This window comes from Dendropsophus ebraccatus, chromosome 10, assembly GCF_027789765.1.
Source record: "Dendropsophus ebraccatus isolate aDenEbr1 chromosome 10, aDenEbr1.pat, whole genome shotgun sequence".
NCBI classification, from domain to species: Eukaryota; Metazoa; Chordata; class Amphibia; order Anura; family Hylidae; genus Dendropsophus; species Dendropsophus ebraccatus.
The window spans coordinates 57,601,192-57,622,684 of NC_091463.1; the positions used below are offsets into that span (position 1 = coordinate 57,601,192).

Genomic DNA, 21,493 nt, shown 5'->3' on the forward strand with positions numbered 1-21,493 from the left:
GTGACAGACAGGTGAGGAAAAAGACAGCAACTTTAAGCAGGTAGAATGGCCCAAGCAAGTGATCGAATACATCCTGCTGAACACATAAAAAAGTCACAACAAATAATTATGTACGTGTGTATGTATATATTATTTTTATTTTTTTTAGATACAGACACATAGCAAAGCAATTAGGGAAAGTTCACTTTAAATACAGATTATGCATCCAAATCAACACAGATCTGTATTAAAAGCATCTCCCATTGACTTCAATGGGAAGTCCCAGGCTATGCTGAAATAACTGTATTATCTCTTTTCTACACATTTCATAATGGATTCTGAAATTAAGGAAGCTTTAAAATCCGATTGCATTTCAGATACAGATTTTGAAGCAGAATTTTCCACCTCCTATGTGATTTTATCATAAGCAAATTACTGTAAAACGCAACAAAAACACGAATGTGATAACACAACCTTGGAGGTCCAGGTTACCATTCAACAACAATCTTGGTGGGGACTCTTGGCGCACATTCATAGACAGCAGACGCCCTCAGACAATTGTTACATTATAGAGGAATGGACAGTTCCGTTCGGCATTTGAAATTGTTGCCCTTTCATTACACACTTCATGTGGCAAAGTCTAGCTAAATAGTGTTTACGCCAAAGGCCACTACCCTAGGATATGGTTAGTAGCATGTACCATAACAGATACTATACAGTATACCTATAAACAATCACTAAGAGAAATATATATGCCTGCTCTGTAAGGCTGCGTTTACACGAGAGATTCATCTGACAGCTCATTAAAGCCAAAGCCAGGAAGCTTTGGCTTCAATATTCTGTCAGATAAATCTCTCTGTGTAAACACACCATAAGTACGTGTGTATCACAAATGTGACGAGCCCTTCATTGTTTGACTTTGAAGATCTGGTAATATGAATGTATTGGATAAGGATTCCCTTTGAAGTTCACTTTTGGGGTTGCAGGACATTTGGCTGGTCACTGACAGATCTCTGCATCCTGACACTACAATCTGAGGGCACAAATAGAGTCATTTCAAAGCAACACTTTGCAATTTCCTTTACTCAGATTACATTAGAAAATGGCAAAAACCCCATCAGGTTTAACCTCTCACCTCCCTGTCTGACAAGACAAGGTGTGTTGTTTAATATCACATGACCTTTACCCAGATTGTAATGCAAACACTATAAACTACAGGACTGTGCAGGCAGAGATACAAGTGCGGCTCTATGGGGGGGACTTCTTCCCATTTGTAGCAGTGTATTATAAGGAATGTGCACATATGTCTCTGCTCTAGTCCCTTGGGACCATAGAGAAAGAATGAATAGTCCATTCTGCTGAGGCTCAGGGGCTGCCTAAAGCCGGTCATTACCTGTAACATTATACAACAATAACCAATTGGGATTTCATCTGCACCGACGGTAATCTGTATAGTGTGATATTGGAGCGTTTCGGAGACAGATCACATCAGGTTCCAGTATGACTTCTCATGTAATCAAACAATAAAAAAAATAAAAAATAAAAAAACCACATAGTAAGCGTACACTCATAACATAGAAATTTATTACTAGGGACTAAGGAGTGTTATAAAGACCAAGCATCAATATTCATGGGTTAGCATGGGTATAACCCAGTAATAGAAATGATGGACTGTGAAAACGTCCATCAACGTATGAAAGCTAGCAAGGATCTGTCTCTTCCTCTAGTTCAAGCGATATTGTTTTCCATTACACGTCAGAGCCTGCATGATGTTCCTGGCTGTAGGCAGCTCTGGCACCTGTTAGGTAAGGATGTTTTACTTACCCCTACCTAAAAAAAGGAGGGTCTTACAACATACCTGACGCTTACTAGATTGCTTCATGCTAAGGTTGGGATCACATGCCTGGCCGGAACTGAAGCAATGGAGGCAGGCTGCCTCTCTGTGACTTGGCTCCATTAGAATCAATGGAGCCATGCCATAAAGGGGTAGGAGTCTCCTCTCACTGGGGGTGGGGGCCACCCTTCAGTGTTTCAGCCAGGGCCAGTGCCCGGTAATAGACCAGAGCCATGCATGGGAACCAAGCCACGGTTCAAAAAAAAGTACTGCGGCACCAGCTTCCCCGTGCCAGAGTTATTCTATTGATATGCTACACCTTAAGCAAATGTACCTTATGGTACATTTGCTTTAAGGCCCTATTAAATGTAGCGATTATAACATGAAGATACGCTAGAATGATCGATCGCTAGCAAAAACTAGTAATTTAGTAGCAAACAATTCTGACATTGCTGTTGTGAACGATCGTTTTTGTGTTGTTATATGGTTGCTAATTGTTCCCACACAGCATGTTTTATCTGCGAAGGACTTACTAGACAAACAGATATGTAAACGATCGGCAAAATACCAATGATAATTTTTCGACGTGTTGAAAGACTATTAAAGATTTTCCGTTTGTCATTTGTCGTGGTATTACATGGACAGATAATTGCTCTTCTTCAGTCGTTATAGCACATTTTTAAACAATAATCGCTCTGTGTAATTGGGCCTTTATGCTGTGTTCCCGATTTGCAGTTCTCAGATGCGTTCTTGCAACAGAATAATGGAAATTTATGTATCTCAGGGTCAGAGTTTGTCCCACTTCAACTTCAGTTTTCACCATTTCCATTTAACAGATCCGTTAAAAAAAGTACGACAATGCAGATGGGAATCCAGCCTAACCTCTGTGATGATAAATTATATCATCTCCTTCTAGCAACCTGACTGTAAAATAAAGATTCACCTTGTAATACTTTAGGACTAACACAGAACCCAGGAGATTATATAACCAAGCACTACATGTCCTCCACCTGAAAATGTGGTCAAAAAACATCACAGGAAGCAATTGGTAAAAGAGGACATTTCTGAAAGCTTGTGGCCGCTCAGGAGTGTTTCCTCAGCAAGGTTTGCCTGTATACACAAGATATTCAGCTGTAAAATGGGAGATTACAAACTGCAGGAAATCAGACTGGATTGTGAACTTCCTTCCAGATCTTGTTCCTTGTAGAGCGGGGCTAATGGCAGCTATTAACTCATTGTTACTATGTTGTCATACCTGGAACAATGGATGTTCAGACAACTATACATTTCTGCATTTAAGTTCCTTGCATTCTGCTGGCATTTTTTTTTTTATTTATAATCTCCATTAATTTGGTTAAAACAACTAGTAGCTAAATAAGTCACCCAAAATCCATAAAATAACAAAAATTATATACTTACCTGTCTAAGCCGGAACAGAAGTTGGGGTAGCCCAGTCTCTGTTTACCTGTAGCGTTATTTGAACTGTTCGCGTTCGGCAGCGTTCTCAGAACCTAAACACTCGCCCCTTGAATTCCCGTGTCTGGAAAAATTACATGCCGCCCTAGGGAGTCCTGGAAAACATGGATACAGCCATAGGTTGTTCCGAACAGTTGACCACATGTCATACTACTGGCATCACCGCTCAATAGAAGCCTCAGTGGTACGACACATCACCACTAGGGCCACCAACTGGCTGCAAGTAATGGAACACACTAATGCTGTGTTTACATGGAGGGATAATTCGCCCAAACGAACGATTAATGATTTCGAAGTAACAATGTGTTTTTTATAACGATTAGCATTTAGATGAAACGATATATCGTTCGGAAAATCCGTTAATTCGATCGTTTAAGCCTACCTCACACACAGTGAAAGACTGTTTACACTAAGCGATCTGCGAATTTTCAGTTAACAACCAACGATGATTTGAGAACTTGTTAAAAGATCACAATGAACGATTTGTCATTTGTCGCTTGATCGTCTGTTGTGTTTACACAAACCAATTATTGCTCAAATGCGATCGTTATTGCGAAAATTCAAACGATAATCGCTCTGTGTAAACGCACCATTAGGTTATGCCGTCAACTTCTGACAGATGGAGACCTGCCTAACAAGACTGCAATCCTGAGAAGAAAGGGGCTGAAATGCTAGGGTGGGCCGGAACATTGATGTGCTGGAATAAAATGATATCCCACCACTTTCTGAGGTAATAAAATGCTTAGAACAGTAGCATTCTCCAACCTTAGACATGGGATCTATAGCAACTGAGATCAGAGAAGGTCTCACTGTCTCATTCACGTCACATCTGAGCTTTTTCTACAGTCTTTTGCAATTCCATTTTCTGGGCACTCCATGGTATATATTTTAATAGCTTATTATGTGTATTGTAACATATACATGTGGTGCAGTGCCGACATTAGATGTGAACGCCTCCTAAAAGTGCATGAACCAGAGGAAGCGACCCAGGAAAAGAAAGTGAATATAAACAGTTAAACTAAAACCTGCACATCATACAGGTAAAGCGGGTAAACTGTGTGCTTCAGTAAACATATTCCGGAGCTGCCTGCATTCTTCTGCAATGTAGGGTGTGGTGAGAAGCAGGTGTATGGACCCGAGCCAAGAGCTGACGATCCATACCAAACGGGCTGAGTCACATGAGCAGAGTCAGGAACAACCCTCACCGACAGGAAGACAATTCAACATTTTCCCATAGCCCTAAACCAGGGATAGGGAAGCTTCAGTCCTCTAGTTGTTGCAAAACTTCGGCTGTCCAGGCATGATGGGAATTGTAGTTTTGCAACAGCTGGAGGGCCAAAGGTTGTCATAGCGACCATAGCAAAATGATAGAATCGGATTGTTGGAACCAGTTGCTGTTGGTAACTACACCTGTCTTCTTGTTCTATTGTAAAACTGACAGTTGCTATGGAATCAAGGCCTGTGTTACTATAGTAACAGGACAATCTTTACCTTAACAGTTTTCGGGGGCCTGGAATACTTTGAAGAGACAATATTATCAGATGGGGATAAAACGTTGCCTATAGACTTGGGATTTGTAGGTAAATGGTCCTAACACCAGCAGCAGTGCGGTCCCTGGGGTCCGAGCTCTTGAATGACATCTTGGGTCCGGCTGTCAGATCTTCAGGGGACCAGCTGGGAAGGTGAATTGGCTGATACAAGTGTATTACCAGTTTGCATGTGCTTGCAAACAAAGCAATAATAATAATAAAAGAAAGGCTACATAAGTAAACTGCATTTTTGTCATCTTTATATTATAGCCACATCAAAGCGGTGATAAAATTGCTAAACGTGAAGGTAGACATCTATTTTCTGGCTTATTTCCTTTACTCCCACAGGAAATAAGCTTCAAACAGCAATTTCTGTAAAGGCCCCTACAATTCCATTACTTCCGATACTGACAGAATGGGACGGCATCTAGAGAGACGTTACAGAGAAATAGTATACAGTCTCAGTATAAGGGAGGTATACAGCAATAGACTAAAACAGTATCCCAATGTGCCACTTCTTTCTGTCACATCCAAGACAAAAAAAAACAAAACCTCAGTATGCCTATATAAGAGACCAGAGGCACACAGCAATACAGTATAGGCCCATAGACTTCTATTACTTGCTGCTCAATGACACATATGTACAACTCATAGCTACTGCATGAAGTCCAGTGAGCGCTGCGCTAAGACTATAAACCACAGCCTTATGCACACTACCATATTATGACACTATTGTAATACTGCACCCAGAGAAACCATATGGCCCCCGGTTTTTATAATGGAAGTGTAAATCAAGGTTTGCAGCACGCAAAATCCCTTCTACAGTACTGCAGATAGGAATATTTGCAGTGGCTGCATGTCCTAGGAAGCATACGCACGATCCAATAAAACACAATGCAAATCACACCGTCAAGTTTTAACTTGGCCTAAAAGCAAAAGCTTGCTTTAAATGGCCCATATCATTTTAAACTGGCTTGCAAACCACATTTAACAAAAATGAAAAGTACTGGCTGCTAATTTTTTCTGAAATCTGCTGCTTTGTAACAGTGAGGACAGAACACAGGACGTGGGGGCACTTAGCTACACTGCTAAGTGCAGCGAACAGAGAGACATTCCACAATGTGAAAGGTAAATCAAGGCTTCCCTGTGATCTGACCACTCACTGCAGTCTGTGCAGCTGTCGTTTGTGTAAATACCACTATATGTATACAATGCTGCCTCCTGAATGTAATCTTCCTTCCCCCACGCCCTTAGCAGCAGTTTTTATTGCTTAGTGTATCCCCTGCGCTGCTGTAATTTTTTTTTTCTGCAAACATAGCAAAGCCAGTGCATTAGTAACCCCTTTTCCCTCCCACATACCATCTATAGTAGCACACCATGCAAGTCATCCCCCAGCATAGCACAAACCTATTTATAGTGCACTTTCTTCAGGATTATGCCAAGGAAATGCAGAAAGGACATCTAGATAGTAAGGCTGGGTTCACACTATGTTTTTGCAATCCAATGAAAAACTGATAGAAAAAAAACGGATGCAAGTGTGTGCATCCGTTTTGATCCGTTTTTCCACTGACTTCTATTATTAAAAGAAAAACAGATCTGTTTGTTTTTTTTATGGACACAAAAACGTGGTCGACCTCATTTTTGTGTCAGTTAAAAAAAATGGATCTGTTTTGATCTGTTTTTTTTTTTTTTTTATAATGGAAGTCAATGCAAAAACAGATCAAAACGGATGCACACACTTGCATCCATTTTTTCTATCTGTTTTTCATCCATTTTTTGCAAAAAACTGATTGCAAAAACGTAGTGTGAACCTAATAGTGTTGATAAACAACCCCACTCTGGCCCAGCCCTGTGAAATGGACTGTATGAGAAACTGCTGTGGACCATGAAGGGGACTCTCAGGTGCTTGAATATACCAACAACAGGTCATTTTAATGCTTGTTACTACTACAAAGACAGACCTCACATTATTCCACACTAGAAGCTGTCTTTTTAGGAAGATCATACATGTCTGAGCTATACTAATACAAGGATTCTTACAACATACCAGTCACACACACTGATGGAGCCTTCCTGATACAGGGTATTTTTACTGGGGATAGAAATCTGTTTGCAGCAGATTCCAGAGGGACAGAGAATAATATAAAACCGCGGAATGTAGAACAAAGGCCAGAACTGGGCGGAAATCTGAGTCATTTCAATGCTCTGCATACACTTAACAAGAGGACACTGATCAAAGGACAACTGATACTTCTGATTCTCCAAGGCCTCAGCAAACCTCCTAGAGGTACGGCCATTCAGGAGGAAGACAAAAAGCTACAGCTACCTTTGTACTCCAGGTAGATGTCAGTTAACCCACCTGCTGCCAGAGGCAGGCACAGGACCAGCTGCCACAAGAAGGATGGAGAGATCAATTCACACACAGAACGCATCATATACTATACGCTTGTTGCTACTATCCACTGACCATCTAAAATCACAGCAAGAACGGCCACCAAAGCTTTCTGACCTGGAAGCATTGTGATGTTATTGCATATTGTTTTGTGATACACGTACAGATGGAAATATTCTCATTTCATCGGATCACATAGCAGTTCTGTATTACATTTGGCCAAAAATTGGGGAGATTCTATCATTTAGCTTGATGCCATAGAAGAAACAACAATGGCCCATACTAAAGATTTGGTATTACAACTCTGCCCTATTCAATACAATTAAACTGAGCTGCAATATCACTTATGTCCTGCTAATCTGCTAATGTAAACTAGTAAAAAATTAGGGAGTATTTGTAAGTAGGGGATTATATTAATAGATCAGACTATAAATTGTTACATGGAGTGCATATAGGTCTGCATAAGAGCTATTTCCTCAAAATGATAACTGCAATGCAGCACTATATATTGTAAAATTATTCTACAATCACACAGGGTAATGCTCATCTAAAAAAAAAAAAAAAAAAAAAAAAAAAAAAAAACAGCCTACATTTATACATGTATACTAGCTGAACAGTATGGCAATGTACACCACAGCGTACCCATGCCACATCCATTCAGTTTAATGGTTTGATTGATGTCTACTAGTCACTACATCTGGTCCATCTCAGAGGATATCCTGTTTGTTTGGGCTCTGACATAATACTACATAGTTGCATGTCAATTAATAACAAGTATTAATTTATTGTTATAGTAGATAAATTGATAGCTAAAAATTGATTTTGCATTATACAAGATTCTTTTCGGAATACAAGTTAGCTTAAAAAAAAAAAAAAAAAATTATATCTTTATATTATTGGGGCCGGTGTGAAAAAAAAATGAAAAAAAAGTGATACTCACCTACCCCATTCCCCTGTAGTTGCCGTTCTGTGTGTCAGCTCTTTTACCTGGCGAATCACTGGCCATATATTTAACCCGCCTCAGTCAGTGATTAGAAGTCCTTATAGGTATGGTGTGCCACTCGAACCAGAATGAAGCAGTGATAAGCAGGGACCAGAAGCACTGGGGCAGTAGCTCCAGGAAATCAGGATAAGCGAGTATCACATCTTTTTTATTTTTACACCTTCAACGGCCATATATTTAAAAAAATTAAAAACACGCCATGTTTCAACAAAGTCTATATTATGGTGTTATATGCACTGAGGCACCATTTGGCAACACAAAGTGCCTCATAGTACCGAGCTGCAGAGACTGCCTCGTGCAGGAGGCCTTCCATCCACCGTGACAGCTTATAGAGATTCCACTCATGTTTTGCTGTTGTTCTTACAGTGAACCCTATCTATGTAACCAGAGTCAGCAATTGTTTCCAAACTGATTTTCTTCTGATTAAATACAGATGGGTGTTGGGAAAGTAGTGGTCATGTAGAATGGGAAGGAAGGAAGGGGGGGTAAGGTAAGCTACAACCATTCCTGCGAAGCACACAAATACAAAAACCTTGTGCAGCTCCATCCCCCACTAGGATGCCTCCCCCTGCATGAGCACAGTGATGCTGATGTAACAGCTTGGAGCGGCTGCCTCCTGGCTGATGAGAATCATGTGAGGCTCCACAATTCATTGCAGAAGAGCTCTGCAGCCAACGCTCTGCAAGTCATTAGACATGCTAAGAAATGTTACATCAGCAATCCGCACATTGTGCGCTCTAATCGATAATGGCGGGTCTATAATACAGGACCAGCAAAGTCCCCTCCCCACAGGATCTATGAAACGCTGTGTACTTTGCCCTAGTAAGCAGAGAATTGGGAGAGGTTCCATTTCCTCTGTCTGCTCCTCGCAGGTCTGATGTCATTGTATTCGGCAAGAATTTTCACTTACAATGCCCCCCCCCTCCCTTTTATTGACTGGCAGATAAGCACTGAGTGCATTCATTTCAATAATGCTACAGATTGTTCAGCTTTTATCTCCACAGCAACTTAAGTCATAAAAGTATAACATGCTGCTATAAAGTTTACCCAAGTTCTTGGCAGAGGTGTTAATATTTGTATAGACAAATACTATAACAATATGACTGAGCTATGTAACAGTAAGAATGGTAAAAGTAGTAAGACAGCGATGAAAGTTACAAGACGTTATGCCAAGCACCACTACAGTAATCTGTATCTACAAGTAATACTCTGATAATAGGGAGAAAACTGACCAAATCATTACTTTCTTATACAGGACATTCTGCCACGTGTTCAAAGCAATGGGGTGTCTATGGAGCTATAAGCAACCAGTTCTGCTGCAGATACATGCAGATGGAGAAGCTGGGATTAGGCATGACCACACATTCAGGCTGGGTATACGCACACAGAGTAAATGTTCCGCCCGTCACATAGTCTCCATTTTATACATGGGCAGATTCTGTCATCCGCCCAAAGACAGAGACCGGAATCCACTTGACCATAGGATAGAGTCTATGGGATGGGCAGAGAGCCAAGCGACATTTACTTGCATGGTGTGCATATACCCTTACACAGTGAAAATTAATGTAAAATGGGTTATCACCTTTAGTGTTATGGTGGTTTTACACGGAACGATGTATCGTTCGAATTTGCCCGATAACGGTCGAATTCGAACGATAATCGTACGTGTAAACGCAGCGAACGATCAAGCGACGAGCGAGAAATCGTTCATTTTGATCTTTCAACAACTTCTCAAATCGTCATTGATCGTTCGCAAAAAATTCGCAGATTGTTCAGTGTAAACAGTCTTTCAACGATTTCCCCTATGTGTGAGATAGGCTTAAGCGATCGCAAAACGAATATTCCGTACGATGTATCGTTCCGTGTAAACGCCGATCGTTATAAAAAAAAAAAATCGTTCATTCAAAATCGTTAATCGTGCGATTGGGCGAATTATCGCTCCGTGTAAAACCACCATTAGGGCCCTATTCCACCGGACGATTATCGTTTGCATAATCATTAACGATTAACGATCTCAAACAACTGCTATTGCGAAAGACCTGAAAACGTTCACTCATTTCCATGGAACGATAATTGTTACTTATGATCGTAATTGCGATAGTTTTTTCTTTGCTATTTATCCGCTATTACGTTCGTATCTATTGCGAACGACCGAACGATGTCTTATTCAGTGCGAACGATTTGCGAACATTTTGCGAACGAACAACGATAAAAATAGGTCCAGGTCTTATACAGCAATCAACAATTTCTCGTTCGGTCGTTAATCGTTAACTGCATTTCAACAGAACGATTATCGTTTAGATTCGAACGATTTAACGATAATTTGAATGATAATCGTCCGGTGGAATAGGGCCCTTAGCCAGGGGCGTCAAACTCACGGCGCTCCGACTGTTGCAAAACTGCAAATCCCATCATACCTGGACAGCCAAAACTAAAGCTTTGGCTATCCAGGCATGATGGGAATTGTAGTTTTGCAACAGTTGGAGGACCACAAGTTTGACACCTGAGCTCTATGCTGTTCATAAGACTGCATGTCTACATACTGTGGATATCAACACATTGTATTTTGGGGTTTTTTATTAATTAATCAACATGTATTTTAACTCTAAGGGCACATTGAAACTAAGTATTTTATGCATTTTGGGACAAAGAATATATTAAAATATACAAAAAAACACACCAACAACTGTTCACTGTACAGTATACTGCAATGTACACTGAACTGCAGCACATATTGTTCTCACCACTTCAGGTACAAAGGAATAGGCGACAAAAACACATCAGAAATGCAATGTGGCTATTCTGCATCCATGACCACAAGTAAAAGAGGAAAGTATGTGACAAAAATCTGACATTGGGGCATATTTTCACCTGCATATTTTTCTGCTATTGGAAAAAATACATCATGTAGACATGCAAGCCATACGCACGCAGTGGCCAATGGACTCAGTGGCCAGTACGTTGCGCTGCTATTGGCTACTGCACATGGGCATCATGACTTTTCTGCATCTAGCAATCACAAGGGCTCATACACACGCTCATGGTGGCACCATATTATCACCTAGACATTATTTCTGTACTACTGCATTATAAGGTGTGCTAAAATAAGAAAAGACGCTATACTCCCCAGTTTTTTTCTTACCGAGTCCAATGACACCACTCAGGCCCTTCCTGCTATTCCGTGATAGCAGCAGAACAACAAAAATAATGTCAATGCCGGCTCCCCTGCATGACGAACACTGATGGCAGCTGGTGAACCCCATGCCGCATTTTACAGGAGAAAATAGCGCAGCATGCAGAGCTATTGTGTCCAGGATTTTTAAGAGAATCTGTGACAGAGGCTCCTTACACAACCTCCAACGCACATGTGAATAAAGCCGCACCTGGCTAGAAAGTTTCCATCACTGTTTCCCACCAGTACCAAAGCACTGAAAATAAAAGAAACACGTCAGGCTATAGCACTGCAAATATGGTGGACGTGTTCAGGAAAGTCTTAGCGAACAGCAGCCAAAATCTACACAGGAGCACAGAGATTGATTCTTTTAGGCACATTCACACCTGCAGTTTTGATCCCTCTTCTGCCACTGTGGAAGCAGTTTAAGAAAACCACCATTGTGATGTAATGCTTTGCCTCAATACCACCGCATTTCTGCACAGTGACAATGTACATTCAATGAAAAACCATTCTCAGATACAAGACAATAAGAGGCATGGATGACCGCCAAGGAAACAAGGACTTCTTATTCATATTTCTTATGCAAATACAGAAGACTTGGCTGTTCTAACCAATGGAGGATTGAAGACAAGTTCACACTTGGTGGTATTGATACAAAAGTCTGAATCTATAGTTTTCACATACTAACCCAGCAATCTGCAGTGCTATGTATTAGGAGTGATAGCAATGAAAGGGTTAGTATCTCTGTAACCAGGAAGCCTGGCAGCGTTCTGGAGAAAGGCCACTGAAACGGAAACACTGCACTCGGTGGCCAGGGACAGACAAGGAAAGATCAGCAAAAAAAAAAAGAAAAAAGGTTGCAGGAAATCGGTCAGCATGTAGGAATTTGCGTGTCCTGCTTACCCTTTATAATCATTTACACACCAACATCTCCTAGACTTCAGCCTCCAAAACATCTGAACCTACTACAATGGTGAGACAGAGGCTACCGCCAAGAACACAGCGTGGTGGTATGATGCGGCATCTGTGCAACTGACACAACCGTCCCGATAAGCAATGGGTCACGTGTCTGCTCTGTCAGGTCAAGGAGCTGAATTGTATTTTTTTGCACCTAAGGAAAAGGCATCAAATCACCTCTGCCCAGAAAATCCTTTTTAGGGTACAAACACACACACCGTATACGCAGCAAATATGCAGCAGATTTGATGCTGCGTTCAGTTATTTAGATCTAATCTGCTGCGTATTTGCTGCGCATCGCAGCAGTAAATACGCTGCGTATACGGTGTGTGTGTGTGTGTGTGTGTTTGTACCCTTAGGGTGCGTTCACACGTACAGGATCCGCAACAGATTTGCTACCGTATTCAGTTAGTTACATTGATACCTGCAGGGGCGTAACTAGAAATGGCTGGGCCCCATAGCAAACTTTTGATTGCCCCCCCCCCGACTGACCACTAAACGGTCAAGTGAAGTCATAACTACATAACTGCTAGCTCTGGTCAGGAGTGCTTGCAGTTAAAGGGACATTTGCAAAACCCAGGAGACCAGCAGGGCCACCCCGTGCTGCAAATGATAATGGCTCAGGGGGCCCAGTGTATTGCAGGAGCAGGCCATGGGGCCCCCTGATGCGGCAGGCCCCATAGCAGCCGCCATGGCTGCTATAGTGGTAGTTACGCCCCTGGATACCTGTGCCATTATATCTGCTGCGGATCCTGTACGTGTCAACGCACCCTAAGTCAGGTTAACACAGTTTTTTGGCACTGAACTGCAAAGCATCTTTTTGAGCGTGAAATTCAAATATACTAGAATAAGCGACAATGTCACTTATTTTAGGTGATTCAATGACGGCTAATTATATACACGACAGATGTCTGAGGCTACCCTCAGAAATTCTGCCAAGTATTGTATTGTGTATACACCATATGAACAAACCCTTAAAGCGACTTTGTACCCACAATCTGCCTCCCTAAACCACTTGTACCTTCGGATAGCTGCTTTTAATCCAAGATCTGTCCTGGGGTCCATTTGGCAGGTGATGCAGTTATCGTCCTAAAAACAACTTTTAGGGTGCATTCACATGCACAGGATCCGCAGCAAATTTGATGCTGTGTTCAGTTATTTAGATCAAATATGCTGCAGATCCGCTGCAATACGGTGTTTATGAAGCTTCCCTTAAACTTGCAGCTCTGTGTCAAATTGGCGTGGCCTAGAGTGTGTATGCCCTAGGATTGCACTGCCCCTCCATCCCTCCTCATCACTAGGAACACCCCCGGGCAGGATTTTTCCTATTCATCACCTATCTGCACACTGCACAGATGCCCTAAAGTGACTGTACCCCCAGGCCCAGGCTGAAGCACTGGAGGCGGGCCGACCCACCCTTAGTGGGAGGAAGCCAGTGACCCTCTATGATAGGGTTTCATTGATTCTAATGGAGTCATGTCATGGAGGGGCTGGAGTTTCCTCCCACTAAGGGTGGGTTGGCCCGCCTCCAGTGCTTTAGCCTGGGCCTGGTGGTACAGTCACTTTAACAATCTGGCTCATGTGCAGTGTTCACACAGGTGATGAATAGCAGAAATTGTTCTAGGGACATTCCTAATGATGAAGAGGGTGGGAAGGAGGGAGGGGCGTTGCAATCCTAGGACATGGGTACTCTAGGCCACGCCAATTTGACACAGGGCTGCAAGTTTAAAAAAGTTATTTTTTAGGACAATAACTGCATCAACTGCCGAACGGACCCCGGGACAGGTCTTGGATTAAAAGCAGCTATCCGAAGGTACAAGTGGTTTGAGGGGGGTGTCAAATTTTGGGTACAGAGTCGCTGTTTTAAAGAAAATAAGATTGTGAGAATAAGGCTGGGGTTACAGAGCTGTATCATTGTGCTCACATTGAGGCAAGCAACATAACAAACACACAACACAGCCATCTACAAAAATTCCTGTTTTTGGTCTCAAGATGCGTGCAGCTATGCCATCAATGACTGCAATATAAGCCAACATTCAACTTGCTTACTTTTTTTTTTTTTTTAACATCCAGACTGCAAATCTAACATTCTCACATGACAGCAAATTGATCATGCAACTTAATGTCACCATGCAACCCTTGCCTGCATGGGATCTATTACATTATGCATATAGAAGGCAGCAGAACTGCCCAGAACAGCAGGTCTAACAGATGCTTGGAATCCAGTTAGTCTTTTCCTATAATAAAAGGAAAATGAAGACTGGACTGATGAGAATGAAGTTTTCTGCTATGTCCAGGTAAATAAGTCTCCAGCTCTTCTCATCTGCACAGATTACTCAATATAAAACGCATTGCACATAGGAAAAACATGAGAAAACAATGGCCACATTACAATGATAGACTCACTGGAGCGTGAGCCTGTCCCAAGGAGTAATCCATCTTAGCTGAAATCAATACACTGGTGCTCAATGTCAGCCAACAATATACAAAAAACTATGTATAACAACGCACCATCTAAGGGAGGAATAAAGAACAACTGAGAATGTTCTCCCATCAGGCAATGTGGAAATGACACACAACACCACATAATAATAATCATACACCACAAAGCGTAATTGTAATAATAATCAATCCTGTAAGGTACGTGTTTCCATAGGAACCTCATCTAAGCTATGTACACTTGTGTGACCCACTCCTAGATGCCTCCTCCACAGTTTTGCAGTTGCAGGAGAATTATAAAAAAAAAAAAAAAAAAAAAAACTCACAGAGGCCTTGGCCAACAGGGTCAAATATTCCCTTTAATCTACAGCCTCTTTCACATTTGATAGGCTTTAATCCTCTGACCCGGTAACCCTGCATTCCTCCGTATCTCTGTCACAAACGGACCATTCACAGGAGGAAACTGCGGCTCTATTATACAACAGCTACTGCCCCACCACAATCCCATAGCTGTTCCTAAATATGTGCAATGTTACCTACATCTGTTCACACAGCCCGAGCCCCTTAGATGAGCACAGGTGCTGGTCCTGGCAGAAGCATGGAGGGGATGATCCACTAACCTGCAGATGCAGAGAGCGCCGTCCATTCAGCCTGCCTATGCCGCACCTACATACCAGTAACGCTCATATATATGTGATCGCATTATAAAGGACATGCAGAAAACAGCAGACGCAGCAATCTTAGGCATCAGTCACGCTGCGGTTTCTGTCGGGTGTACCAGCAAGGAGTTCCATGTTTGCCATGATCTACCCAATGGACTTTAACTGACTGAACATGGTCTTCTAGTTGGCTACATTGGGTCCTTTAAAATCAATGGGCCCAATTTGCACAAAGCCACACGATCAACAACTGTATCCTGCTTCCTGGAGAAGGTGGATGCTGCCCGAGTATTCCAGGCAGTCCTCGGGCTGCATTCACTTTCCCCAGGCAGCGGGATTCAAATGCTGATCGATCAGGTCATTTCAGGTCAGCAAGTTCGCTTATTGCTAACGCTGGGTACATACTAGGTTTTTCCTATCCCTTTAACGTATCCGTTTTTATCTGATTACGTTTAACGTACAGGAAATGTGGTCAACCCTATATTTGTGTATGCATCCGTTTTGATCCATTTTTTTTATAATGGAAGTCAATGGAAAAATGGATCCAAAAGGATGGCACACAATTGCATCTGTTTTTTTTTTTCATAAAATGTATACGTTAAACGGATAGGAAAAACACAGTGTGAACCCAGCCTAAATAGTACATGGAAAAACACAGCAAAATGCTGCATGTGATCCCAGCCTAGTACTGGTCTTTCATCTATAGGTTCTACTTTATATGGATCAGCAACCAAAGCACCAGATACCCTGGCTGTAGGTGTATAGGAGAATTCCTGCACGGTGTACACAGGCATGCTGACGGTTACATCCTATGTGTAAATAAGCAGCTCCGGCCATGGTCCGAATACTCATCAGGAATAATGGGCCGAGCACCAGAGAAAGGACACAGCAGCCGGCAGATGGTCATCAGCTATGCAGCACTGCTCCAGGACAAATGACAGAAGGACACAGAGCGTCCTGCTCCTGCCAGGGAACTCCGTCACATCTGCCTGAAGCTCTGTGCTCCAGGACTGAATGCAGCAAAAGAGAAGAACCTGAACGCAGCTCCACACATAGCGCTAGAGGAACCATATTGTCTTTATAAGTATCGATAAAAACACCACAAAGACAGTGTAAAGACTTAGGGTCCTATTACACTGAGCGATTTTTAACAATTAACGACTAACGATAAACGTTCGCAAACAAGATTGTTTATTGTTAACCTGAAATCGTTCACCACATTACACAGAACGATAATCGTTAGTTACGATTGTTACTACGATCGTTATTGCGATCGTTACTATGATCGTTTACTCCGTCTGATCCCAGAAAAACAATGAACAATGTGCAATTACACTGACCAATTAGTCAAAAAATGCGGAACGATTTTTCGCACGATAATCGTCCTGTGTAATGGTGCGTTTACACGTAACGATAATTGGCCCGATTGTATGATTAACGATGTCAGAGTAATGATTTTTTTTTCATAACGAGCAGCATTTAGACGGTCCGATATATCGTACGGAAAATTCGTTTTGCGAACACTTAAGCCTATCTCACACATTGGTTAAATCGGCGAACGACTGTTCACACGGAACGATTTGCGAATTTTTTGTGAACAACGATTTGATAACATGTTGAAAGATCAAAAAGAGCGATGTATCATTCGTCATTTGATCGTTTGCTGCGTTTACACGTACGATTATCGTTCGAATTCGATCGTTATCGCGCAAATTCGTACGATAATCGTTACGCGTAAACGCACCATAATAGGGCCCTATTACACGGGACGATTATCGTGTGGAAAATCTCCATATTGTTTAAATTTTAACGATAATCATCCTGTGTAATTGCAGGAAATTATCAAAAAAAGTTTGTGTCATTGATTTAGATCTAACGCTAAAATCATCGTTAATCGCTCGCTAATTATTCGGTCTAATTCCACATTTGTCCGCTGTAACGATTGTGACTAACGACCATCATTCTGTGTAATATGGTGAGCGATTTCAGGGTTAACGATAAACAATCTTGTTTGCCATCGTTTATCGTTAGTCGTTAAAAAACGATTCGTCTTATAGGATCCTAAAATGCCTCAGAACACACAAGGAGCAGAAACAACTTTGTCAGATGAGATAATAGATTGCAGCATCATAATAATCAACAAACATAAGAACGTTCCGACTAGGCATACACAGTGACGCACAACAGTCGTGGTGTCGCACAGCAGTGAGTCACATGTTAGCTCAGTGATCAAAATATTATATTATAAAATACAACTTTCTGTCACATAGGAAAAGTCCTAATGAGCAAATAAAAGAACAGAGAAGAGAGCGAGTGCTGCGGCCATCTTTGCGGTGCGTCTGTACAGTTGCTTAGTGACTGGGCTCGTGTATCCGTGCTCGGCTCCCTGGACATTGTACAGCAGGGGGAGGAGAGGGAATGTGGTACTGCGGTTTCCTGGAGACAGGAATCTCCTGCTCCCACCCCAGGTCTCCAGCCACGTAGGAGCCCTCCCTGCCAAACTCCACTCCTCCCTTCCTCTCTTCCCTGGAAAGACTGGCCAGAGGTGACTGACAAGGGGAGGAAAGTGAGAGGAGGGACGCTGCAAAGAACAGGTGGTGGATGTCACACGGAGACAGGTGTGCTGCACTAGAGAGCATCCTGCCAGTGCCCAGACTATGTGCCATCCTGCCAGTGCCCACACTATGTGCCATACAGCCAGTGCTCACACTATGTGCCATGCTGCCAGTGCCCACACTATGTGCCACCCTGCCAGTGCCCACACTATGTGCCATACAGCCAGTGCTCACACTATGTGCCATGCTGCCAGTGCCCACACTATGTGCCATCCTGCCAGTGCCCACACTATGTGCCATCCATCCAGCCAGTGCCCACACTATGTGCCATCCTGCCAGTGCCCACACTATGTGCCATCCTGCCAGTGCCCACACTATGTGCCATCCAGCCAGTGCCCACACTATGTGCCACCCTGCCAGTGCCCACACTATGTGCCACCCTGCCAGTGCCCACACTATGTGCCATCCTGCCAGTGCCCACACTATGTGCCACCCTGCCCGTGCCCACACTATGTGCCACCCTGCCAGTGCCCACACTATGTGCCACCCTGCCAGTGCCCACACTATGTGCCATCCTGCCAGTGCTCACACTATGTGCCATGCTGCCAGTGCCCACACTGTGCCACCCTGCCATTGCCCACACTATGTGCCATCCTGCCAGTGCTCACACTATGTGCCATGCTGCCAGTGCTCACACTATGTGCCATCCTGCCAGTGCCCACACTATGTGCCATCCTGCACATGCCCACACTATGTGCCATGCTGCCAGTGCCCACACTATGTGCCATGCTGCCAGTGCCCACACTATGTGCCAGAGCCGAAACATCAGTGCTGTGTGAACTGGGCACAAAGTCACAATACAACCAATGGAGAAAGTTGTTGATTCATGGCACATCATAGAGAGGTGCCCTGTCCTGCTACAGAGCGGTCGGGCCAATTAGATTGTCAGCTCTATGGGTGACATAGAGGAAATAAACACATAAAGCACAGGTGATCAGTACAATGGACACACTGGATATTATAATAGGGGGAGATTTATCAAACATGGTGTAAAGTGAAACTGGCTCAGTTGCCCCTAGCAACCAATCAGATTCCACCTTTCATTCCTCACAGACTCTTTGGAAAATGAAAGGTGGAATCTGATTGGTTGCTAGGGGCAACTGAGCCAGTTTTACTTTACACCATGTTTGATAAATCTCCCCCATAAAGCACAGGGGATCAGTACAATGGACACACTGGATATTATGTGTCTACACCGAGGATCTCCAATCATTGACTCTAGCGGCTGAAAAACTACAACTTCCAGCGTGCCACTATGAGGTCATGCTGGGAGTTGTAGTTTTACAACAGCTACAACTTGGGAAACTAAGCAGAGGTCCAAAACTACAGCTTCTATCCTGCCTGCTTCTGTGCATGTTGGGAGTTGTAGTTTGGAGACTGGTTTATGAACGCAAAACTACAACTCCCAGCATGCCCTGACAGATAAGAGAGCTGTAGTTATGCTTTTATGCTTATGTTCACACACCAAAACAATCCTTCAAACACATGCTGTATTTTTGTCACTCACAACTGTCCATTCACTTAAATTGCTGAAAACTCAAAAAAATATAATACAATTCCATTCACTTTAATAGGATTTCTCTCCTACACCCAAACCGCAGCATGTGAACATTCATCACCTGCCTCCAGCGGGTACCGCAGCATGTGAACATCACCTGCCTCCAGCGGGTACCGCAGCATGTGAACATCACCTGCCTCCAGCGGGTACCGCAGCATGTGAACATCACCTGCCTCCAGCGGGTACCGCACCTCAATCCATCGCAAGAATAAAAAAAAGTTAGTAGCCTATGCCTAGATGTTCCCACAATCCCAATAGTAAGGGATACTGAGCCGCCAGCAGGAGGGTGACAGAAGTACACTGGTGTGAACAGTGCCCATGTCGCACACATGACATCCCGGCAGCACACATGTCACAGGAGCGGTACCGCAGCCCCGGCCGTCACTAGTTCAGCTCACACAGCACTGACACCCAGCACAGAGGCGGAGGGTGACGTCCCCGGTGCCAGCACAGCTCATACTGACCATATGGCCGCCGTGTCCCCGCAGTCCCGGTGTAGCGGCCGCTCTAAGGACTCGTACAGACTCCGCGTCCCCACAGCTCAGCCCCAAGTCACTCTACACGACTTACTGGCCGGGAAAACGCTCAGCTCAGGCTCTAGCCCCGCCTCCACACCTTCATTGGACGATTAACACACCACCTAGTCTCTCATTGGAGGAGAGAGTTGTCGGTCACGGGCACACAGGCGTCTATTGTGCTCCCAAGGTTTATTCAGGGCAAGGTTTAGTAACTCTTGCAGCGCTGTAGAAAATGCAGGAACAGGCTCCGCAGAGTATCGTGATGTGTGCAGTGAGTGTGAGTGTGAGTGTGTGTGTGAGTGTGCAGGCTGTGAGGGGAATTAGTAAAAGTGCAAGGGAACGAGTAGTCGCCAATAGCAACCAATCAGGTCTTTGTTTTCACTTTAGAAAAGAATACGTTGCTATGGGCAACAGCTGCACTTCTCTCTTCCAAGTCTTCTAAAGTTTCTTTTATTCAATATTTACATCTGTATGATAAGAGTAATATTAGAAAGATTAGTTTGGATATTATTAATAACTGTATATTAAGACAAAGAGGGGGACTTCTTTGTTTCTCTTTATTGCCAATAGCAACCAATCACAGCTCTGCTTTCATTTTGCCAGACCAACATAAAAAATAAAAGCTCTGAGAGTTCTCATAGAGTTCTGATCGGTTGCTGTGGGCAACGGAGAGAGTGTACCCCCGAAACGTACATATAAAGGGGAAACAGTAGTAGGAGCAGTGGCAGCAGACCGCCACTATCCCCTAAGGGCTGCCCAGACGATCTAGCGATCACCCAGGCAGCCCCTTACCACCACCACCTCTCCGCGGCCTCCTCTGCACTTACCTCCTCGCCTCTATTTCGCCCTGTGTAATAGCGGCTTAAGCCTATGCTCCTAATATGGAAGCCCTAATATCACTGCACTCGTCTAATAAACACAATGAAGTCACCTTAGGGCTTGTCCCCATATGTCTGGCAATCTGGTGACGCTTCCCCTCCAGCTCAGTAGAAAAACAGCAAAGGGAAACTGATGCCAGAATGATCCCATTGTTGTCTATGGGGTTGTCCCTGGCATTCGGCGTACCATATGTGACACAGGACTTGTCCAGACACCAGGTAGGAGAATGTGTCTTCCAGTGCTTTTCTATTCAGCACTGATCTTTTTGCGTTTTCATCAAAATTTAAAAAATTTCCATCATGCCCGACCCCCTATGGCCACCAACATCATTAATATAAGGTATATGGGGGCCTTAAAGGGAACCAATCAGCTGATATGGTTCCCAGCAGTACAGTATAGATCTACTGTGCAGCTCGTAGAGCATACCAGCCGCAGCTGCAGCAGTAGCTTTACAAAGGGGAAAAAGATGTTCTGTTAGAC

General features: G+C 43.3%; 1 protein-coding gene across 1 annotated transcript in view; it reads right to left on the reverse strand.

Moving 5' to 3' along the window:
- Positions 1-20,191, reverse strand: part of AMOT (angiomotin) — a 52,164-nt gene extending 31,973 nt beyond the window's left edge. The window contains exon 1 of the mRNA XM_069942778.1: positions 20,081-20,191. The gene's annotated coding sequence lies outside the window, so the exon portion shown is untranslated. The remainder of the gene's footprint in view (positions 1-20,080) is intronic.
- Between the last annotated feature and the right edge of the window lie 1,302 nt (positions 20,192-21,493).